Genomic DNA, 25,315 nt, shown 5'->3' on the forward strand with positions numbered 1-25,315 from the left:
AATCCCAGCACTTTGGGAGGCCAAGACGGGCGGATCACGAGGTCAGGAGATCGAGACCATCCTGGCTAACACCGTGAAACCCCGTCTCTACTAAAAATACAAAAAAAAAAAAAAACTAGCCGGGCGAGGTGGCGGGCGCCTGTAGTCCCAGCTACTCCGGAGGCTGAGGCAGGAGAATGGCGTAAACCCGGGAGGCGGAGCTTGCAGTGAGCTGAGATCCGGCCACTGCACTCCAGCCCGGGCTACAGAGCAAGACTCCGTCTCAAAAAAAAAAAAAAAAAAAAAAAAAATCTTCTCAAAACCAGGTAAATAAGCGTGCATGCTTATGTGCACCTTGGAATGTCTTTAATTATGTGTTTCTTTGTATATCATTATCATGGAATGCAGATGAGCCAAAAAGGCTGGACACACTTTCCCCTCTTGGTTCTCAACTGGCACATCTGACTTTGGCTTTCCATCTAAAGGCAGATCCCAACTAGAGTTTGGGACCACTGGGATAATTCCTATGGCCCTTGGAGATGAGCAGTAAGGAGCTGGATACTGCAGACCAAGTAAAATAGGCCTCAGCCCTTCAAAGCCTTTGCTTTGCCCTCCTTTCCTGGCTCTACAACCCACTGCTATGACAGCAAGTGACAAAAGGGTATCTTACTGGGGTAGAAGAGTGGGAGGAAGTGGGAGGGGAAGGCAATGCTGATTGAGGCATGGGATAAAAAGACATAAAAACGTTAAGCCCAGAACTGCATAATTTCAGCCTTATCAGCTTGGCTGAAAGTGATATTTATAATGCACTTGCAACATAGCAAAAGTGAAAGCAGGCCCTGTTTCTCTGGGTCACCTTCTCCTTCCCCACCTGACAGACAGGCTGAGCCTTCAGACTACCCGGAGCTTCCCTCCACCCATACTGCCCATTGGCTACCTCTATGATTTGTCTCCCTAATCCTTGCCCAGATGCTGCCTGAGCCCCTCACTTGTCTAATTCTGAACTCCCATTTCCTCAGAGATTCTAATTTCACTGAACCAAACAATGACATGCAATCTGTATTTTTGCTTGTATCTTCCCCTTCTTCCAGTGGGAGCTTTTCTTTGGGGAACTAACTTTTCCCCATGGATGCCCATCAAGATCTTTAATGAGATTCATGTAAAAAGGCAGGAGCCGGAGAGGTGGTCTTCGAGGCACCGTTGAAATTATGCCTACTGCAGCTCTAAGTCCATTTGTTCCTCAGAACATCCTCAAGATTGGAATAGGGATTCCTTAAGGAGAGTAACCTGGGACCTATCCGAATTGCATTGTCAACTAGCTGCTTTTTACAGATAGTACTGAGCAAAGAAACATGTATTTTCTGGAAAGATCTCCCTTAATCTACCTCATTATCACACAAAGAATTTTACAAAAGTGGTTTGTGGTTTTACATCTAGTGAGAAAGTAACACTCAGTTCAGAAGAACTGAGTTAATTTATTTAGTTTATTTTTGCAGAGTAAAGTGATTCCTAGTCCCCCATATAAAGCAGAGTGGCTGCGGCAACATTGATTTTTTTAAACTTATCTTAAAACATTTATCTTTCGCATTATTTTAAAATCTATATTGCTAAGACAAGCGTCTTTCTTAGAAAAAGGAATCTCTGATGCAATGTTATAAAAATAATTTTCACTGGAAATGGTGTCTCTCTGTTGCTATTTTTTGATTTCGTAGCTGCAGCATGCAGTAATGTCTTCCAGCCTAATTTCTTCAGGCTTTGTAACCCTCTGCCATTATGGAAAACATTTAGTTCAAGACCTCCACCCCCTTTTTTTTTCTTTTTTTTTTTTTTTTGAGATGGAGTCTTGCTCTGTTGCCCAGGCTGGAGTGCAAAGGCACGATCTCAGCTCACTGCAACCTCCACCTACCAGGTTCAAGTGATTCTCGTGCCTCAGCCTCCTGAGTAGCTGGAATTACAGGCACGTGCCACCACGCCTGGCTTATTTTTTGTATTTTCAGTAGAGATGGGGTTTCCCCATGTTTACCAGGCTGGTCTTGAACTCCTGGCCTCAAGTGATCCGCCTGCCTCAGCCTCTCAAAGTGCTAGGATTACAGGCATGAGCCACCGCCCCCAGACCCTTATGATTTTCTCAATAACATTTTCTTTCCTGGCCGGGCGCGGTGGCTCACGCCTGTAATCCCAGCACTTTGGGAGGCCGAGGCGGGTGGATCACGAGGTCAGGAGATCGAGACCATCCTGGCTAACACGGTGAAACCCCGTCTCTACTAAAAGTACAAAAAATTAGCCGGGCATGGTGGTGGGCCCCTGTAGTCCCAGCTACTCGGGAGGCTGAGGCAGGAGAATGGTGTGAACCCGGGAGGCGGAGCTTGCAGTGAGCCGAGATTGCGCCACTGCACTCCACTCCTGGGCAGCAGAGCGAGACTCCGTCTCAAAAACATACACACACACACACAAAATTTTCTTTCCTCTAATTTACTTTATTGTAAGATTATAAGTACATACTTATACACAGTATATAAGACCTATAAGGGGTGGGCAAGATGGCTCACACCTGTAATCTCAGCACTTTGGGAAGCCAAGGCGGGCAGGTCACCTGAGGTCAGGAGTTCGAGACCAGCCTGGCCAACATGGTGTAACCCTGTCTCTACCAAAAATACAAAAATTAGCTGGGTGTGGTGGCACGCACCTGTAGTCCCAGCCACTTGGGAAGCTGAGGCAGGAGAATCATTTGAACCTGGGAGGCGGAGGTTGCGGTGAGCCGAGATCGCACCACTGGACTCCAGCCTGGGCAACAGAGCGAGACTTCATCTCAAAAAAAAAAGGACGTATGAGATACAAAATACGTGTTAATAGACTGTTTATATTATTAATAAGGCTCCTAGTCAGTAGGCTATTAGTAAGTTTTTCGAGAGTCAAAAGTTATACTCAGTGGCCAGTTGATACTGTATATATCATGGTTTGTAAAAAGGACAAAACAAATTGAGACAAACTTTTGATGCTCCTTGCTTGGCATTGAGGCTGTTGGGGAAGATGCCTTTTGGAGCAGCTACAGCTCAGGGCATGCACTGTGAGGCTGGACCTGTTGACTTTGCAGCAGGCATACATTTAGCTTCAGATTGTCTTGTTTCTGTATATAGTGACACAGCATTCTGCTGCCATTCTTAGTTGTGTCCAACTTAGGGGTGTCAGTTGGCATGAGAAGTGTTTGGAATTTTTTTTTTTTTTTTGAGACGGAGTTTCGCTCTTGTTGCCCAGGCTGGAGTGCAAAGGTGCAATCTCTGCTCACCACAACCTCCGCCTCCCGGATTCAAGCAATTCTCCTGCCTCAGCCTCCTGAATAGCTGGGATTACAGGCATGCACCACCACACCCAGCTAACTTTGTATTTTTAGTAGAGATGGATTTCTCCATGTTGGTCAGGCTGGTCTTGAACTCCTGACCTCAGCCTCCCAAAGTGCTGGAATTATAGGTGTGAGCCACCGCACCCAGCCTTTTTTTTTTTTTAAGATGGAATCTTGCTCTGTTGCCCAGGCTGGAGTGCAGTCGCGCAATCTCGGCTCACTGCAGTCTCCACCTCCCGGGTTTAAGCAATTCTCTGCCTCAGCCTCCCAAATAGCCGGGATTACAGGTGCCTGCCATCATGCCTAGGTAATTTTTGTGTTTTTAGTAGAGATGAGGTTTCACCATCTTGGCCGGGCTGGTCTGGTCTTGAACTCCTAACCTCATGATCCACTTGCCTTGGCCTCCCAAAGTGCTAGGATTACAGGCGTGAGCCACTGCGCCCAGCCAAAGTGTGATAGTTTTCAAAGTGTTTGTTAAACTGTAGAACTCTTCATTGTCAGCAAAGTGAAGAGTCACTGCCATCAATGAAAGTTCAAGAATCTTCTGTACGTAAACTCGATTTGCACTTTCTGTTATTTTTGTTTAGTTTAGTTTAAAATGCTGGAATGTTTATGAAGTTAAACAGTATTACATTAAAAGAAGAAAAAGAAGAACGTTTGTTTGTGTGAATATCCTGTTATTCAACAACCCATCACCTGATTGTTTAGATAAGTGGTTCTCCAAGTGTTGTTCTGGAACTGGCATAAACTGGGAGCTTGATAGAAAAGCAAATTCTTGGGTCCCACCTCAGACCTGCTGAATTAGAAACTCTGGGGTGGCATCCAGTAATCTGTGTTTTAACAAGCCTCTAGGTGATTCTGATGCACACTGACATTTGAGAACCACTGGTTTAGATAATTCTTGCTTTAATTAATTATAACACTGGGGTTGCAAAATGGTGAATTTCCAGAGTTCATTGAACGTTTATTAGCTGTCATTCTTCTACATAGAAAAGCCTTCCTTTCTCTTTATCCCTCCTCTCCCCTGTCACCACCCCCATCACTATAGATTCATAGACTTTGGAAACTCAGTTGCTAATTCTTGAATGCCACCATTCTTTTTCACGCCCAACTAGTTCTTCATTTATCTGATAGAATCCCCTTCAGGCTATTCCTGTGTTCTTTCCACCTGGCCCAGAATTTTTGAGAGCATCCTTGTATTATGATGCAAAAAGACTCAGTGATTTGACTGTGTATTTGCCTGTTTTTACACTGAATCTTGAGGGTAGTTTTTACCAAGTCTGCTACTTAATATTTCCCTGAGGGGACCTGATATCTAAATAATGTTCTATATAATAAATGTGCTTCAGCAAGCGAAGTGTTTGGCCATTTTTTTGGAAAGGGCAAAAGGCTGTTCCAAATTACATTGAAGTCCCTGTGATTCTTAGAGTAGGATGATGCAAGGTTGATGTAAGTTACAGAATTTCGTTATGACTTCAGGCAAATTAATTTGACTCCGAGGTCTGATCCCAAATCAGATAACAGAGAAATATATTTATAGCTGGCAAGAGCAAACTAGAGATAGTGAAATATCTGGTTTCAGTTTTTATTTTGTATAGTTTTAGGATCTATGTAATACAACACATACAAAGCTACTTAAAATATCTCAATTACTCTTTTCAGAGTAACCTAAACACAAAAATTAATTTGCAAAAGCAGTAATACCTTGCACTTATTAAGTGATTACTGGGAACTGTAGCAAGTGCTTAACATGTATTAACTCATGTGTTGCTTTTGAAACCTGGATTAGATAAGGGCTTTTATTATTCCTATCTTACAGAAGAGTAAACTGAGGCATAGAAAGCTTAGTAGTTTACACCAGGTCACACAGCTAAGCAGTGGTTTCACATTCCGTGGTCTTTACCACCACACTATAAAGCCTTTCTAAATTCGTGCTTGTAAATATAAGGAGTTTGCCCTATGGTTAACTTATTTAGTTTCATAATATTTTCAGGAAGAGAATAGAAGCAGTGGGATATTGTGTAAAGAGTCCAGGAGTTTTGAATGTCAAGACCTGCGTGTGGGTTCCAATTAAAGCTCATGTATGACCTTGAACAACACTGTTCTGAACTTCAGTTTCTTCATGTATAAACCAGGTCTAATAATAGCTGCCCTACCTAACGCATAGATTGTCATGAGTATCAGACAGTATAATGAGTGTAAAAGTGCTTTGTAAATTGCAAAGTGATAAATGGAAATGGGTCATACACATAATCTTAACACTATAAAGAAACAGGTTTTTTGGCCAGGCACTGGGGCTCACCCCTATAATCCCAGCACTTTGGGAGGTCGAGGCAGGCAGATCACTTGAGGTCAGGAATTCGAGACCAGCCTGGCCAATATAGTGAAACCTCGTCTCTACTGAAAATACAAAAAAAAAGTAGCCAGGCATGGTGGCACATGCCTGTAGTCCCAGCTCCCTGGGAGGCTGAGGCAGGAGAATGGCTTGAACCTGGGAGGCGGAGGTTGCAGTGAGCCGAGACTGCACCACTGCATTCCAGCCTGGGCGACAGAGCAAGACTCTGTCTCAAACAAAAACTGAAACAGGTTTTTCTATTTATAAAACAGTGAGTTCACATCCCAGTTTTAAATATTCTAGATCCTTAAACGATTTCTCTTTACAGTTTATTTATGACTGAATTTTTTTCCAACTGGCAATTTTCTTTTTCCCCCTATAATTTACTTGACTTCCCATTCCGGATTTATTAAAAATGTTATAATGTCATTATGCAAATAAAGTGTATTTTGCATGCTTTCTCCAAGGGCAAATTTTAACTTCTTGTCATGTTTCCATTTTATCTGCAATATTCAGGCGACATAGCCTGCTGCTCTGGTGGCTCATGCATTTGTGTTTTGCATATTTCATACAAGAAAATAGAGAAAAAAGAGAAGTCAGCCAGATGGGATTCTCTTTCCAGGCAGAGAAGAACTAGAAAAATTTGCATGGCCACGACCTCTTCTATAGACAAAGGATGCTTGTTTTCAGGACTGGCAATTGGTCAGAGGGTGACAACCCATCCCCAAATTCCTGAGGCAGCCCTAGGTTTACAATCTGAGGTTCTGGAATAGTTCCCAAGATGCAATTATTTCCAAATTTAATCAAACCTCAGAAAATAGCTCATTAAAAATAATCATATAAAACAGCAGGCCCTTTCTCCAAAATTAAACACACATTTTCTTATATTGGCTGTTTAGCCAAGTCTTACAAAGACCCGGCCACCTGTTTGGGGTGGGGGGAGGTGTTAGACTTCCTAGGAGGTGACTGTTCTTGGCAGCCACCTCTACCCAGGCCTTCCTGGAATCTGTCATTGTCAGCTTCTGCCAAGAAATGTTTTTGTACTTGATGGGTAAAGACAGGCAAGGAATTTTTTGACCTCTGTTCGAATCCCTTTTCCATACTCTTGTTTGTATTCTTTAAATGACATAATTACAGTAATGCTCCTAAAACAGTGGATGGCATTGAAAATGAATGGGATCCTCCCTCTTTCATCTATCTTTCTAGCTCCCTGCAGCCCTGGCTGACCTATTTCTTCAGGCTCTGCCCTACTACCCAGAAAGTTGGGTGTGGTTCCGAGAAGGTTTGGTTGGGGATTTACATTTCAGTTTGCATTGATGATTTAATGAATTGTGTCTTTTTCAGCAGAAAACCAAGCAGAATGTTTTTGTCACCAAATTTGTATTTACCGAAATTAATATCTCACTGAGTAGACTACCATAGAGTATGTAGGGGAAGTATTTTTCTAAAATCAGGAAATTCTCAAGAATACATAGACCATAAAGGAGATGCTTGAGAAAGCAATACTTTGGAGTTGAGGAGATTAAAGTCCTTTTCCTGATTAATATTAACTTATATTAACAGCTAAAACAAGGCCAGGTTCAGTGGCTCATGCCTGTAATACCAGCACGTTGGGAGGCCAAGGCAGGCAGATCACTTGAGATCAGGAGTTCAGTACCAGCCTGACCAACATGGTGAAACCCCATCTCTACTAAAAATACAAAAATGAGCCAGGAGTGGTGGCACACACCTGTAATCCCAGCTATTCAGGAGGCCGAGGCAGGAGAATCACCTGAAACCAGGAGGCAGAGCTAGCAGTGAGCTGAGATTGCACCACTGCATTCCAGCCTTGGTGACAGAGCGAGACTGTCTCAAAAAAAAAAAAAAAAAAAAAAAAAAAAAAAAAAATTAAAACAAAACAAAAAAAGCCCCAAGAAATAATAACAAAATAAATTCTTCTTGAGAGTTGTGAATTTTTCATGTTGATTCGACTGAGCAGTAAAGAAATGAGCTCTGGCTACTCAGAAAAACCTAAAGTCTTGAAGCAGAATTGCATTCTATCATTTTATTTTACAGTATCTCTTACTCCTAACTAAAAAAAATTTTTACTTTGGTTTTATTTTTTGCATCATATTGTTTTGTTTGTTTGCTTTTAATTGGCATGTCCTTTATATAGAGTGCACAGATACTAGGTGTACAATTCCATGAGTTTGGACAATTGTATACACACCAACGGTAACCACCACCCCAATCAAGATACAGAACATTTTCTTTTTTTTTTTTTTTTTTTTTTGAGACGGAGTCTTGCTCTGTCACCCAGGCTGGAGTGCAGTGACCGGATCTCAGCTCACTGCAAGCTCCGCCTCCCGGGTTCACGCCATTCTTCTGCCTCAGCCTCCCGAGTAGCTGGGACTACAGGCGCCCGCCACCTCGCCCGGCTAGTTTTTTTGTATTTTTTAGTAGAGACGGGGTTTCACCGTGTTAGCCAGGATGGTCTCGATCTCCTGACCTCGTGATCCGCCCGTCTCGGCCTCCCAAAGTGCTGGGATTACAGGCTTGAGCCACCGCGCCCGGCCCGATACGGAACATTTTCATCACTCTCAAGGGACACTCTCCTTGTGCCCCTTTCCAATCAACCTTACTTGCCCCGGCCTAGATACAAGCAACCACTCTTCTGATGTCTATCACTGTAAGTTAGTGTCAAAAGACAAAATTACAACAAATTTAAATGATCTAATTGGTTTCTATTTGTGATTTGTGAACCAAAGCAGCATCTTCTCTAAAAATTCAGAAAAGGTTCCAATGAGCTGAGCAGAGGAAGCTGGCTTTATGGGCAGAAAAGGACTGAAGAAAGCAGAAATAGGGAACAAAAAGCAGATTGATCGCCTTAAAGTTTCTTTCCTTATAGGGTTAAAACTGGGGAGACTTTCTTACATACTAGGCTAAAACTAGCCTGTTTAGGAATTTGGCTATTATCTCTCTCCTGATTTCTTGGAAGATCAGATAAACAATTTAATTTGGTGACTTTAGCAGGAATGACTGCAGTTTGATTTGCTCTATTGGGGCCTAGTGCAGGAGCTCAGTCTAAATCAATGGCCTCCTATAAGTTTTATTTAACAATAAATATACCTATTTCAAACTTATAAATGGAATTATGACTCTTTTTGTGTCTGCATTCTTTCACTCGCCATCATTTATCTGAGATAGCAAATCTTTCATCCATGTGGTTGATTATGTTCACCGTTTGTTCCTTTTTCTGCTTATAAAAAAATTGTGGTAAAATATACATGAAATTTACCATTTAACCATCTTAAGTGTGCAATTCAGTGGCATTAAATAAATTCACAGGCCGGGCACGGTGGCTTAAGCCTGTAATCCTAGCACTTTGGGAGGCCGAGAAGGGCGGATCACGAGGTCAGGAGATCCAGACCATCCTGGCTAACATCGTGAAACCCTGTCTCTACTAAAAAAATGCAAAAAAAAACTAGCCGGGCGTGGTGGCAGGCGCCTGTAGTCCCAGCTACTCGGGAGGCTGAGGCAGGAGAATGGCGTGAACCCGGGAGGCGGAACTTGCAGTGAGCTGAGATCCAGCCACTGCACTCCAGCCTGGGCGACAGAGCGAGACTCTGTCTCAAAAAAAAAAAATAAATAAAAATAAATAAATAAATAAATAAATTCACAGTGTTGTGCAACCATCACCATTATCCATTTCCAGAAGTTTTTCATCATCCCAGATTGATACTCTGTATGCATTCAGCAAAAACTTCCTACCTCCCTTCCCCCAGCCCCTGTTAACCACTCTTATACTTTCTTTCTCTAAGAATTTGACTATTCTAGGTACCTCACGTAACTGGAATAATATAATAGTTGTCCTTTTGTGTCTGACCTCTTTCACTTAGCATAATGTTTTCAAAGTTTATCCCTGTTGTATTATGTGTCAGGATTTCCCTCCTTTTTAAAGCTGTATCATATTCCTAATATGCATATATCATGTTTTGTTTATTCATTCATCTGTTGATGGACATTTGGGTACTTTCCACTTTTTGGATATTGTGAATAATGCTAATATGAAGATTAATATATAAATATCTGTTTGAATTTCCGCTTTCAATACCTTTGGATATGCACCTAAAAGTGGAATTGCTACATCGTATGGTAATTCTATGTTTAACTTTTTGAGAAGCTACCAAAGTTTTCCACAGCACCACTTTACATTCCTACCAGTCTCACATGATAATTCCAATCTCTCCACATCATGGCCAACACTTGTTATTTTCCTTTTTTTAAAAAATATAATAGCCATCCTAATGTATGTGTGAAGAGGCACTTCATTGTGCTTTTGATTTGCATTTCCCTAATGACTAATGATGTTGAGAAACTTACCACACTTGTATTTGTTATGTAGCCCTCAAGCTTTCCCTGACATTTCGCTTATTCCCCTGCAAGAGGGATTTGAATTACTATATGATTATCTATTTCTTATTTTATTTTATTAGTTTTTCGGGAGGGAGTCTTGCTCTGTCGCTTAGGCTGGAATGCAGTGATGCTATCTCGGCTCACTGCAAGCTCTGCCTCCCAGGTTCACGCCATTCTCCCGCCTCAGCCTCCGAAGTACCTGGGACCACAGGCGCCCACCACCACGCCCAGCTAATTTTGTTTTTGTATTTTTAGTAGAGATGGGGTTTCACAGTGTTAGCCAGGATGGTCTCGATTTCCTGATCTCCTGATCCGCCCGTCTCGGCCTCCCAAAGTGTCGAGATGACAGGTGTGAGCCACCGTGCCTGGCCTATTTGTTTATTTTTAAGATGGAGTTCCGCTCTTGTTGCCCAGGCTGGAGTGCAGTGGCACTATCTCGGCTCACTGCAACCTCCGCCTCCCAGGTTCAAGCATTCTCCTGCCTCAGCCTCCCGAGTAGCTGGGATTACAGGCACGTGCCACCACACCTGGCTAATTTTCGTATTTTTAGGTTTCACCATGTTGGTCAGGTTGGCCTTGAACTCGTGACTTCAGGTGATCCACCAACCTTGGCCTCTCAAAGTTCTGGGATTATAGGCATGAGCCACTGCACCTGGCCTCAACCAGTTATTCTTACAAATTAATTGGAAACTGTCCAATTCTTATATCTTTAACAAGTGCAGTTAAAATAGAATTCATTTGGAAGATTTGTGAACAGAAAATTCTGTTTCCAAGTTTTTTGTGTGTGCAGATATTCAGAGCTTTTTTTCTTTAAGACATTCTTTATGTTATTTGAGGTTTCCAAAAGTTCATATAGTGAAGGAAAATTTTCCAAGTATGTTTTTTGGGAAACACATTTTCTAATGTATGTTTCTTTCTGAAAGAAGTTACTATAGTAGCTATTGTTAAAATATCACCTGTGTGTTGAAAAGGTGGTCTGATTTGTTTCACTCCAAAAGCTACTATAATTACTAAAAAGCCTCTTGTCATTACTTAAAGGTCAACATATTTAGAACACTTGTCTTTTTGTACCTCTTCACCAAATTTGATGATTCCTTTAAGGATTTTGCCTGAAGATAACCAGAAAACCTTTGTCTTCATCATTACTGCTATGGCCTATTTGTGCCGCATCCTCATTCATATGTTGAAACCTAATTCCCAATGCAATAGTATTTATAGGTGAGAACTTTAGTAATTGACTGGATGATTAGGGTGGAGCCCTCATGAATGGAATTAATCCTTTTTTTTTTTTTTTAAAAGAGGCTTGAGTGAGCTTGTACCATCTATGAGCAGTGAGCCCTTACCAGACAGAAAATATGCAAATATGCTGGTGACTTTATCTTAGATTTCTCAGCCTCTAAAACTGTAAGAAATACATTTCTGTTGCTTGCAAGTTACCCAGTCTAAGGTATTTTGTTATGGTAGCCTGAATAGACTAAGGCAGTCATTTCCTGAAATTGGCCAGGGTTCGTGGTTGAAAATAAAAGAATCTATCTAGTTTGAGCAGAAAGGTCATAGGTAACTAAGAAGCAAAATCAGGGCCAGGTGTGGTAGCTCACACTTGTAATCCAAGCACTTTGGGAGGCTGAGGCAGGAGGCCAGGAGTTCAAGACCAGCCTGGGCAACACAGGGAGTCCCCCACCACCGCCACTCTCGTCTCTATGAACTTTTTTTTTTTTTTTTTTTAAAGAATAATCAGAAAGGCAGAAGAAACTGATCCCTGGGTGAACTTCTAAAGGTCCAACTCAGAACTGTCTTGCCAAGGCATCTGCCACTTGTACCTGCTGGCTCCAAAAGCTCCATGTAGCTTTTGCCACTATCCATGATAGCAAAATGGATGCCTCCCACCTGCCTCCACCACCATGTTACTCAGATCCAAATCAAAGTGTCACATAGGTGATCCTCACGCATGGAACCTAAATCCAAAGTCTGCACCCTAACTCAAAGGAGGCTGAGAAATGTAGTTTTTCACATTCTATATTGAGAAGTGGGATTTACATTTTGGAGAACTATTGAAATGTGGAGAGGATATTCTAAAGAGTTTGAGTAGTCTCAAAGGAAAATTTATTCCCCACACTCCCCACCTCATCACAAATTATTATAAATATTCCACTAAAGCCCCTTAGCAGGCTCACCTATACTACAGTATTCCATGAATACTCCAATGGCTGAAAGCCAAGGAATTAATGGATGCCCCACTCTCAAACCAATCATGTCATGGAAGCCTCTTCTCAGATGTGGCTGAGTGAAGGTGCCAGGATTGGCCAGCATGTTAAGTATTAGAATGCTTCATTTCTTACTTCCAGATTAAAAAATGAATAGAAGTTCTGCTATTTTCCTTCCATAGCATCTGCTCGTATACCCATTCTGGGAGCAAGTTTTTGGGGATACCTGCTCCAGACCAGCAAGTCTCAAAAACCAGTTGTTTTTTTTCTAGACTACAGCAAGTAGAAAAAATATGGACAATACAATACATTTTCGTAAAGCAATGCACCCACCTTGGCCTCCCAAAGTGCTGGGATTACAGGTGTGAGCCACTGTGCCTGGCCGAAATAAATATTTTCTTTTCTTCCTTTTTTTTTTTGAAATGGAGTCTCGCTCTGTCACCTAGGTTGGAGTGCAGTGGCGCAATCTCGGCTCACTGCAACCTCCGCTTCCCAGGTTCAAGAGATTCTTCTGCCTCAGCCTCCCAAGTAACTGGTACTACAGGCGCATGCCACCATGCGGGCTAATTTTTCGTATTTTTAGTAGATACGGGGTTTCACCATGTTAGCCAGTATGGTCTCAATCTCTGGACCTTGTGATCCGCCTGCCTTGGTCTCCCAAAGTGCTGGGATTACAGGCGTGAGCCACTGTGCCCGGCCCAAAATAAATATTTTCTAATGAACGTAATATTTTAGCTTAGTAGTACATGTGTGTAACTTATAAGTTAATATAGGCTGAGTGCGGTGGCTCACACCCATAATCTCAGCACTTTGGGAGGCAAAAGTGGGAGAATCACTTGAGCCCAGGAGTTCAAGACCATCTGGGGCAACATAGCAAGACCATGTCTGTAAAAAAAAAAAATTAGCCAAGGTGGCACATGCGTGTAGTCTTAGCTACCTGGAAGGCTAAGGTGGAAAGACAGCTTGAGCCCAGGAGTTTGAGGTTGCAGTTAGCCATGATGACATGTCTGCACTCCAGTTCTGGCGACAGAGAAAGACCCTGTTTCAAAAAGAAAAATTTAAAAAGTTAATATAAGGCCGGGCACAGTGGCTCGCGCCTGTAAACCCAGCACTTTGGGAGGCCGAGGCGGGCAGATCAGGAGGTCAGGAAATTGAGACCATCCTGGCTAACACGGTGAAACCTGTCTGTAGTAAAAATATAAAAAATTAGCCGGGCGTGGGGACAGGCGCCTGTAGTCTCAGCTACTTGGGAGGCTGAGGCAGGAGAATGGCGTGAACCAGGGAGGCAGAGCTTGCAGTGAGCCGAGATGGCGCCACTGCACTCCAGTCTGGGCGACAGAGCGAGACTCTGTCTCAAAAAAAAAAAAAAGTTAATGTAGATATATTAGAAGTACAGGCTCAAAACTTTTTTTTTTTTTTTTGAGACCAACTCTTGCCTTGTTACGCAGCCTGGAGTGCAGTCGCACGATCTCGGCTCACTGCAACCACTGCCTCCCAGGTTCAAGTGATTCTCTTGCCTCAGCCTCTTGAGTAGCTGGGATTACAGGAGCAGACCACCACACCTGGCAAATTTTTGTATTTTTAGTAGAGACAAGGTTTTACCATGTTGGCCAGGTTGGTCTTGAGTTCCTGACCTCAAGTGATCCGCCCACCTCGGCCTCCCAAAGTGCTGGGATTATAGACCTGAGCCACCATGCCCCGCCTCCAAACTTCTTTAAACCTAGTATATCCTAAATATAATTTTTTCAACATATAATTGATAAAATTTTCTTTTTTTGGATGCATATGCTTATGTAAAAATTATTAATGAGATATTTTACATTTATAGTCTTGGAAATTTAGTGTATTTTTTACATATAAGCACATATTCTTTGGACCAACCATATTTCAATGTCTCACATGTGGTGTGGGTCCTATTTTGTGTTCTTCACCATTCTCACACTTAAGGAAAATATAGTAGATAATGTCTAAGAAGAGGAATTATTAAACTAACTTCTATATTCACAACTCAGGCAAATAAAAGCCTTAGAAAAGAACTTCCCTTGAAATTAAGAGGTATAGGCCTTTGCATGTTGCATATTTGTGTCCTTTAGTAGCTTAGTAGAAAGATCACTGAGGAGTGGGGAGTCAAAAGACCCAGGACTTAGCTCCAGGTATGAATCGGCCTCACCCCGCTGGCCTCAGTTTCTTCATCTATAAAATGAGGGGAGCAGTCCAGGCACAGTGGCTCATGCCTATAATCCCAACACTTTTGGCTTGAATGGTGATGACTAGATGACCATGGATACTATGTGTTAAGAGAGTCAGAGCACCCATCAACATGGGTCCCTGAGTGTCTGTGAAGCAGAGATGTCTGCTAATCTGGAACTCCCATCTTGGTCTAGTATGTGACAGAGAAGTAAAATTCTACATAGTTTGAACCACTGGATTTTGGAGTTTCCTTAAATAGACTTTTTTTTTTTTTTGAGACGGAGTCTCACTCTGTTGCCCAGGCTGGAGTGCAGTGGTGCGATCTCAGCTCACTGCAAGCTCCGCCTCCCTGGTTCACGCCATTCTCCTGCCTCAGTCTCCCGAGTAGCTGGGACTACAGGCGCCTGCCACCATGCCCGACTAATTTTTTGTATTTTTAGTAGAGACGGGGTTTCACTATGTTGACCAGGCTGGTCTCAAACTCCTGACCTCAGGCAATCCACCCGCCTCGGCCTCCCAAAGTGCTGGGATTACAGGCGTGAGCCACCCAGCTCGGCTGCAAAAATCTGTCATTCGAACTCATTCCTTGCAAGCACTCTGCACTAAAATTCCAAATGGATAAAAATATTTAATATTTTAATATATTCTAAATAAAATCAAAGGGTAATACTATCACAAATGGGTAATGATGTCACTTTCCTTTCTAGATGGAGAGATCACCTCCTGAGACAACCCCCAGGGCTGTTTTTCTGCTCTCTGCTAACATTGGACCCATTTACATAATCAGCTAAGGGTTCTCTGCCAGAAGACAAGCCTTATAACATCTGTCAGATGCTAACCAATCCTGCCAAGAAGTAATGCCATAGTGTATTAGTTGTTCTGCATAAGAAATCACCCAAAGCCCGGCAGCTTGAAACAATAGACATATATTATTTCAGTTTCTATGGGTTAGGAATGCAGAGCAGCTTAGCTGGGCAGGATCCCTTATGAGGTTGCAGCCAAGATGTCAATTGAGGCTGTGGTCACCCTCAGCCACATAGGCTTGACTGGGGCTGGAAGATCCGGTTACAAGATGGCTCATTCCCATGGCTGGCAAATTGGTGCTTAGTCAGCAGAAGCCTCCGTTCTTTGCCTCAAGGACCTTCCTATTAGGCTACTTAAGTGTCCTCATGACATGGCAGCTAGCTTCCCCTAGAGCAAATGATCCAAGAGAGCAAGGCAAAGGCCTCCATCTCTTGTAGGACCTTGCCTCAGAAGTGACATCCATCATTTCCTCCATATCCCATTAGTTAAACAAGTCATCCCCATTCAGTGTGGGAGGAGATGACACAAGGACATGAGCACTAGCTAGGAGATGAGAATAATTAGGGTCATCTTTGAGTACCTGGATACCACCCCAGTCCTGTGCTTTCCCCACACCTTTAAAAGGTCTAAGGCTATTATTGGATTCTCAAGAGTATAAAAAGGACCCTGGAAATATATTTATTCTAGCCGAAACAGACTTTTTAAGTGAAATGTGCAGTTCTTCCCATAAAATGCCATGATGGGAAAATTTTCTTTCAGAGACTGTTTCACTATTTAAACTCAATCATCTTCAAGAAAGGTTCAGGGGGGAGTGGTGGCTCATGCCTGTAATCCCAGGACTTTGGGAGGCCAAGGTGGGAGGATTGTTTGGGCCCAGGAGTTCAAGACCAGCCTGGACAACATAGCAAGATCCCATCTCTAAAAAAATAAAACAAAGAAGAAAGCTGAGGTTTCTCCTCCTTTGACATGGAGTTGCTGTCCTGCTTTCCCCCAGTCCCACTGCCAGCCCACTCAGTCTGTCTGATTGGTTGTAGCACGTTGGTCAACATTAGGAAGTCAGGTCCCCACAGAGTGAGGTGATTGTCATCCTGCATGGGACATATGCCCAGCACCAGCAATAGAACATCTTCCTGAGAGAGGAGACCGGGGCCCTGGTGAGTATTCCCAAGGCAAACTCTCCACAGATAGTAAAGGGGACCCATGCTGCAGGCACTGTGAGCTGTTTGTGGAGGTGATGGGATAGAACGCACTGCAGAGCCTCCTGAAGCTGTAAAGAGTCAGGCTGAATTCCTTTCCAGTCCCTCCCATGGATCTGTGACTGATCTCCTATCATTCCTGACCTTCTGAACCCAGATTCCCGCTGGGCATGGTGGCTCACGCCTATAATCCCAACATGTTGGGAGGCTGAGGCCGAGGATCGCTTGAGGCCAGGAGTTCAAGACCAGCGTAGGCAACATAGTGAAACCCTGTCTCTACCAAAAAAAAAAAAAAAAAAAAAAAAGTTTTTTAAATTAGCTGGGTGTGGTGGCATGCTCCTGTAGTCCTAACTACTCGGGAGGCTGAGGCAAGAGGACTGCTTACACCTAGGAGTTCAAGGTTGCAGTGAGCCATGATCATGCCACTGCACTCCAGCCTGGGTGACAGAGCGAAATCTTGTCTCAAAAACAAACAAACAAACAAACAAACAAACCCACAGCAATAAGTTTTAAAGAGGATTCTAAATTCAGTAGAGATTCTGAGCATTGGGGTTGAGAGGTGAGAATCCGTTATGCCCCTTTATGACTGTGGTTTCTGAATCAATTATGAACTGAACCCAGGTGTCTGAGAGATGACTTTTTTTTTTTTTTTTTTTTTTACTACTATAAACCTCATATTAGGGAATGTAGCTTGCCATAATCAGAATTAGGTTTGCTACTGTTTCACAGTCAGGGTTGAACTTCTCCAGTTTGAACAATAGTGAGCCTCCCTTCCACAGCCACAGAGTCTCTCCAAAAGGAGGGCAGGTCAGCCCTGCAGAGGATAAGCTGATCCTAGAAGGAGAAGGTGCCTGGCCACACATCATTACAGGGCAGCTAGGTGTGATAATATCTCCCAGTTTATGAACTAAATACTGTTGATTGGTTTAAAAAAAGTAAGAGTATTATTTAAAGGTATAAAATTATTCAACAGATAAACTAAATAATACTATTAATGCTATATCTTTTCTTTTTTTTTTGAGATGGAGTGTTCACTCTTGTCACCCAGGCTATAGTGCAATGGCATGATATCGGCTCACTGCAACCTCTGCCTCCCAGGTTCAAGTGATTCTCCTGACTCAGTCTCCCGAGTAGCTGGGATTGCAGGTGTACACCACCACACCTGGCTAATGTTTGTATTTTTAGTAGACATGGCGTTTCCTCATGTTGGCCAGGCTGGTATCAAACTCCTGACCTCAAGTGGGCCTCCCAAAGTGCTGGGATTACAGGTGTCAGCCACCACGCCCAGCCTATAATGCTATATCTATTTGGAAGGGAAGGAAGGTAGGAATGAGAGGTATCAAAAATCAAAATCCTTGGCAGGGCGTGGTAGCTCACGCCTGTATTCCCAGCACTCTGGGAGGCTGAGGCGGTTGGATCACGAGGTCGGGAGATTGAGACCATCCTGGCTAACACGGTGAAACCCGTCTCTACTAAAAATACAAAAAATTAGCTGGGCATGGTGGTGGGCGCCTGTAGTCCCAGCTACTTGGGAGGCTGAGGCAGGAGAATGACGTGAACCCAGGAGGCGGAGCTTGCAGTGAGCTGAGATGGCACCACTGCATTCAGCCTGGGCAACAGAGCGAGACTCCATCTCAAAAAAAAAAAAAAAAAAAAAATCAAAATCCTCAATTAACAAAGTAATAAAAGGATTTAGTTTAAAATCAATACTTTAATATTTTATTTATTTATTTATTTATTTTGAGTAGACTCTTGCTCTGTTGCCCAAGCTGGAGTGCAATGGCGAGATCTTGGCTAACTGCAACCTCTGCCTCCCGGGTTCAAGTGATTTTCATGTCTCAGCCTCCCGAGTAGCTGGGACTACATGCACCTGCCACCACACCGCCACACCTGGGTAATTTTTTTTCTTTTTTTTTGAGATGGAGTCTCGCACTGTCACCCAGGCTGGAGAGCAGTGACGCGATCTCGGCTCACTGCAACCTCCGCCTCCAGGTTCAAGCGATTCTTCTGCCTCAGCCTCCCGAGTAGCTGGGATTACAGGCACCTGCCACCATGCCCAGCTAATGTTCTGTATTTTTAGTAGAGAAAGGGTTTCACTATGTTGGCCAGGCTGGTCTTGAACGCCTGACCTCGTGATCCACTCGCCTCAGCCTCCCAAAGTGCTGGGATTACAGGCATGAGCCAATGCGCCCGGCCACATCTGGGTAATTTTTTTTGTATTTTTAATGGAGACCGTGTTTCACCATGTTGGCCAGGCTGGTCTCGAACTCCTAGCCTCAAGTGATCCACCTGCCTCAGCCTCCCAAATTGCTGGCAATACAGGCATGAACCACTGCACCTGGCCAGTACTTTAATATTTAATAATGCCAATGGTGAATATTAACTTTTATTACTACTTAATAAGTACAATTAACAAAAGCATGAATACTATTAACTACTGCAAAGCATGAATACTATTAACTACTGTTGTTAGAGCATTGTGGTATCTTTCTCCAAAGGTGGGCCTCAATGCAGCATGCCTCCTGTTATTCATGCGTTTGTATGATCCCCTGCCACGCTGTCCTTGGGACGCACTTGACCTAGTAGGAAATTATAGTGATACTCTGCTCACCCTGGGCCTAGGTTTTGGTTGTTGTTGTTGTTGTTATTGTTTTTTGAGATGGAGTCTTGCCCTGTCACCCAGGCTGGAGTGCAATGGTGTGATCTTGGCTCACTGCAACCTCCACCTCCCGGGTTCAAGCGATTCTCCTGCCTCAGCCTCTGGAGTAGCTGGGATTACAGGCGCCGTGCCACCACGCCTGGCTACTTTTTTGTATCTTTAGTAGAGACGGGGCTTCACCATGTTGGCCAGGCTGGTCTCGAACTCCTGTCCTCGTGATCAACCTGGCTCAGCCTCCCAAAGTGCTGGGATTACAGGTGTGAGTCACCGCGCCTGGCCAGGCCTAGGCTTTAAGGCCTGGCAGCTTCTGCATTTGCACGTTTTGGCGCTCTGAGCAAACATGTAACAAGTCCTGCTACCCTGCTAGAGGGACTACATGGAGAGACCACAGGAGAGAGAAGGGCCCTAAGATGATCCGGGGTAGAGAGAGAGGCCTGGGTGCCTCAGCGCCCCAGCTGAGCCCAGACTCCTACCAGACACATGAGGGAAGCCATCTTGATTTTTCAGCCGCACCACTATCTGACGGCAGCAGCACGTGAGGCCACAAATGAGACCAGCAGAAAGAATCAATCCCGCTGAGCTCCAGCTAACCCACAGAATTGTGCGAGATAACAAAATGGCTGTTGTTTTCAGCCACTGCATTTGGGGTGGTTTGTTAAGCAGCCAAAGATAACTGAAACAGCCATGTTTAATCTTCTTCTGTCAGGTCACCCACTTCCTGCTCAAGTTCCAGAATATCAATCCCCAAATTCCAAGAACTGGAGAGTGAGGAGGAGGAGAGAGAGGAGGATGAAGAGGAGAGAGAAGACAGCAAGACGTGTGGTTAACACATGGGATGAAGTGGGAGCCCAAAGACCCCCTTTGGTCAGGGAATCAAAGGACTTTTATACCCATGAATGTCAAAACACAAATTTGAAGTTTTTTTGTGCCACTGCTATAAATACCCTGCCTCTTCTTTCATATTTTCTTTTCTTTTTCTTTAGCAAAGACTACGACTTACAAAATGCTTTATTTGGATAGAGTTTTTGTGAAAATTGAGGAGCTAAATTCATGGCTGAATACTTCCTAGGGAAAATTCAGAACTCCAAGGAGAAGACCTGTTCACTTGTTCCTTACAGGTAGGTGACCTAGACTTGAACTTGGCCCGTTAATTTTCCTTGGAAAATGAACTGTGACCAGATGTGACGCACACCACTCCTGAACAGAACATTTTAAGGGGATTTCAAGTTTCCTGTGCCCTCTGCCATGAGAAGGGCATATTTCCCATATGAGCTACTCCTTTGGCCTGGGTCCCTGAGTGAGAAGACACTTGAAATCGATTCTCAATGCAGCTTGGAGCAGAGCTGCAGCAGCCAAACACAGCCAGTGACCTGTAACATGAGCAGGAGATAAATATTTGTCGTTGTAAACTACAAGATTTCGAGGTTGTGAAGCAGCATAATCTAGCAAAAGCCAACAAGTCCAAACTCTAAAAGCTTCCAGGCTGGGTGTGGTGGCTCACACCTGTAATCCCAGCACTTTGGGAGGCTGAGGCGGGTGGATCATTTGAGTTCAGGGGTTTGAGATTAACCTGGCCAACATGGTGAAACCCATCTCTACTAAAAACACACAAAAAATTAGCCAGGCATGGTGGCTGGTGCCTGTAGTCCCATCTACTTGGGGGCCTGAGGCAGGAGAATTGCTTAAGCCCAGGAGGCAGAGTTTGCAGCAAGCTGAGATCACACCACTGTATTCCAGCCTGGCCGACACAGCAAGACTCTGGCTCAAAAATAAAATAAAATAAAATAAAATAAAATAATAAAATCTTCCAGAAGGGAAGAAAGAAACCTGGTAACTTACAAAGGGACCCAAGTCAGACAATGTCAGACTCTACATCAGCAGTGCTGGGTATTAGAAGGTAATGGACAGTCTGTCTTCAAAGTTGTGAAACAAAATTACACTAAACTTTAAAATCTATAACGGCCTGGGAGTGCTGGCACACACCTGTTGTCCTAGCCAGGTGGAGGCTGAGGTGGGACAATCGCATAAGCCCAAGAGTTTGTGACTTGCCTGGGCAACATAGACAGACCCTGACTCTAAAAAAATAAAAATAAAAATAATCTGTAACGGACAAAACTATGAAGATATATATGCAAGGACTTGAAAAGCTTACCATCCATGTTCTCCTCCTGAAACAGACAAACAAAAAATTCCATTATACTTTTATCCTACAAAATGAGAAGGAAAAAAAAAAAAAAACCTCTTTCCTGTCAGTGAAGGGAACAGGGAAATATGATGGTGGGGGTGTGAGTTCATTTCTTTCTGGAGAATTTAGCAAAACATACCAAAAATTCTAAAAATGTTCCCACCTTTTGACTCAGCAATTTTATTTGCAGTAAGTTATTTGAAGGAAACTGGCATTAATGTGGGCAAAGATTTAGCTACTAAGAGGTGGCATACAGCCTAATAGTGATAATCAGAAACAGTCTAATGCAGGCCAGGTATGGTAGCTCACACCTGTAATCCCAGCACTTTGGGAGGCCAAGGGGGGAGGATTGCTTGAGGCCAGGAGTTCAAGACCAGCCTGGGCAACATAGCAAGACCCCATCTCTAAAAAAAGAGAAAGAAAGAAAGAGAAAGAAAAGAAAGAGAGAAGGAAAGAAGGAAAGAAAGAAACAGCCTAATGCAAATAGGCAGGCATCAACAGTGATGTTGTAATTTTAAAAAATCATTCCTTTAAAATAAATAATTCATGAATATCATACAAAATTTTAAGATACAAAAGGCTATTCTGTTAAACTTTTTTCCATCCCTATCTTTCAGCCACTGAGTTTCCTCCTTGAAGGCAACTAAAATGCTTCCCTTTCAATCTAATCCATTCAGGGACAGTCTCTCCTGGTGTGTCATATCTATATTTTCTCTTTTTTTTTGAGATGGAGTCTCATTCTGTCGCCTAGGCTGGAGTGCAGCAGCGTGACCTAGGCTCACTGCAACTTTCTCCTACCAGGTTAAAGTGAATATCTATATTTTCTTTTATATATATGGTAGCATATTATACCTACTACTCTGCTCTTGGCTTTTTTTTTTTTTTTTTTGACAGGGTCTCACTCTGTCACCCAGGCCAGAGTGCAGTGGCATGATCACAGCTCACTGCAGCCTTGACTTCCTGGGTTCAAGTGATCCTCCCACCTCAGCCTCCTGAGTAGCTGAGACCACAGGTGTGCATCACCACACCTGGATAATTTTTTCATTTTTTGTAGAGACAGGGACTCACTATGTTGCCCAGGTTGCTCTTGAACTCCTGGGCTCAAATAATCCTCTGGCCTCAGCTTCCCAAAGTGCAGGATTACAGGCATGAGCCACTGCCCCTAGCCCCTTGGCTCTTTACACTTGATTTTTGGAGACTCTTCAATATGAGTAAATGGAGATCTAACTCATTCTTTTAAACAACCACAGAACTTGATGTGTGCCCCTTAATTTATCTAGTCATTTTGATCAACATATCTGTGGAATTTGTAGAAGAACATTTAATAACATGGATAGACGTTCATAATTTATTAAGTGAAAAAAAACTAAAGCAGCAGATTACAAAGTGGTTGAGAGCTGTATTAGTTTATAAGTCCACAAGAAGGTCTCTTTCCAATCGTTAGGGCACATATATACATATTCATTCAAAAGCTTGGCATTTGCCATTACATATTCCTGGAATGATACGTCCTCTGTGCTCTTTGTCCTAGTGAGTTGATGTTTGTAGCCAGGGAAACAGTTCATGATCTAAGGAAATATTGGGGAGACAATCCAGCAAGAGATAACACACAGTGTTTTATTGTTCTCTGAGTACTTGGTGATCCTAACATACTTTTCTTTTCCATGCTTGAGGTGAACCAAGGAATGGGCTGTACCGCCTTCTACTTTGCTTGCTAATATTCAGAGTTAGAAATCTATCAGAGGCATGCATGGACTAATCAGTATCAGAGGTCTGTCAGTTCTGCAGAAACTATAAAACCAACCCTTGCAGAAAAACTAGTCATAGTCCCTGGGATCAGGCCCTAGAGATCAGTCGGCCCGGCCCCACCTGAGTTTTCCCTATTGCTCTCACTCTGGCTGGATGTTGCCCCCTCACCAGGAAACAATGACAAGATGAGTGGTGCTGAGCATGGTGGCTCACGCCTATAATCCCAGCAGTTTGGGAGGCCAAGGCCGGTGGATCACCTGAGGTCAGGAGTTTGAGAACAGCCTGGCCAGCGTGGTGAAACCTTGTCTCTATTAAAAATACAAAAATTAGCCCAGCATGGTGGTAGGCACCTGTAACCCTAACTACTTAGGAGGCTGAGGCAGGAGAATCGCTTGAACCTGGGAGGCGGAGGTTGCAGTGAGCTGAGATCATGCCATTGCACTCCAGCCTGGGTGACAGAATGAGACTCCATGAAAACAAACAAACAAAAAAGAAGAAGAGAGGGGTCTGGTTCAGGTTCTGATAGTCTGAAAAGCCTGCCATAGCTGGAACCTCATCTCTGCTACCCACAAGTGGTGTTCATATTGAGACAAGCATCCTATTTTTGTGTGTTTTTATTTTCTTCTTGTTTTAATAAAATAGTGATGGGGTCTTGCTATGTTGCCTAGTCTGGTCTTGAACTCTTTTGGCTCAAAAGATCCTCTTGCCTCAGCCTTCCAAAGTTCTGGAATTACAGGTGTAAGCCACCACACTTGGCCTAGCATCCTTTTTTAAATACACCTTTTATTTTTGAATAATTCTAGATTTACAGAAAAGTTGCAAAGATAACATTGATAATTCCTTTACATCCCTCATCTGGCTTTGCCTAATGCTAACATCATATGAAACTATGGTACAAAAACCAACACCGGTCCATTAAACTCCAGAGTTTATTTGGATTTCACCAGTTTTTCCACAAATGTCCTTTTGCTGTTCTAGTATTCAATCCAGGATCCCACATTGCATTTCATCATTGTATCTCCTCAGCCTCCTCTACTCTGTGACAGTTTCTTGGTTTGCAGTTCTGAAGAGTACTGGTCAGGTATTTTGTAGACTGTCCCTCAACTTGAGTTTGTTTCATGTTAATTTATCATGATCATACTGGGGTTATGGATTGTGGGAAGAATATCAGAGGTATGGTGCCCTCCTCATCACCCCAGATTGGGGTACATGATGTCAACATGATTTATACTGGTGATGTTCACCAGGTCCCATGATTACAGTGGGATCTGCCAGGTTTCTCCTTTGCAAAGTCCCAGGTTTTTTCCTCTTTCCATACTCTGTTCTTTGGGAGACAGTCACTACGTACAACCCATACTCAAGGGGAAGGTGAGCTAAGCTCCACCCCTTGGAGGGAGTAGTATCTGCATAAGAGTACTTGGAATTCTTCTGTAAGAAGGATTGCTCCAGCCGGGCGCGGTGGCTCAAGCCTGTAATCCCAGCACTTTGGGAGGTCAGGAGATCGAGACCATCCTGGCTAACATGGTGAAACCCCGTCTCTACTAAAACGTACAAAAAACTAGCCGGGTGAGGTGGCGGGCACCTGTAGTCCCAGCTACTTGGGAGGCTGAGGCAGGAGAATGACGTAAAAAAGCCGAGATTGCGCCACTGCACTCCAGCCTGGGTGACAAAGCGAGACTTTGTCTCAAAAAAAAAAAAAAAAAAAAGAGAAGGATTGCTCCCCACCTCCCAGTTTATTTATTTATTCAATAACTTTTATACATAGGCATCCTTTTAATTAAAAGTAATAAATCCTCTTGTTTAAGTAAAAGGAGTCAGATCATGACTTACACTTTTAGCAAATTGACCATCCCAGGTGAGATGGAATAGACAACTCTAGAGGCTGCTATTGGACATAAGAACAGGGGCTCTGAATATGGATTAATTTCAGCTCTGCCACATATCAGCTGTATTACCTGGAATCAGTTTCTTAATTTTTCTACTCAGTTTTCCTTTTTATAAAAAAATGGAAACACAAATACTAATAATACTATTATTATATGGGGGTATAAAGATTCAAGCTAACTCACTTTAAACCAATAGCATAGGATCTTGCACAACATAATATTAATATGTACTATTAGGTGGTTTTTTTAAATTTTGTTTTTGTGGATTTTTTTTTTTTTTTTTTAAACAGAGTCTTGCTCTGTTGCCCAGACTGGAGTGCAGTGGTGTTACCTTGGCTCGCTGCAACCTCTGCCTCCTAAGTTCAAGTGATTCTTGTGTCTCAGCCTCCTGAG

At 43.2% G+C, this 25,315-nt stretch overlaps 1 protein-coding gene across 1 annotated transcript in view; it reads left to right on the forward strand.

The window, feature by feature from the left end:
- LOC105464882 (Rho guanine nucleotide exchange factor 33) overlaps positions 1 to 19,904 on the forward strand; it is a 278,945-nt gene extending 259,041 nt beyond the window's left edge. Inside the window, exon 20 of the mRNA XM_071076556.1 lies at positions 19,809 to 19,904. The gene's annotated coding sequence lies outside the window, so the exon portion shown is untranslated. The remainder of the gene's footprint in view (positions 1 to 19,808) is intronic.
- Positions 19,905 to 25,315: the final 5,411 nt, after the last annotated feature.

Source organism: Macaca nemestrina, chromosome 13 (assembly GCF_043159975.1).
Source record: "Macaca nemestrina isolate mMacNem1 chromosome 13, mMacNem.hap1, whole genome shotgun sequence".
NCBI lineage: Eukaryota > Metazoa > Chordata > Mammalia > Primates > Cercopithecidae > Macaca > Macaca nemestrina.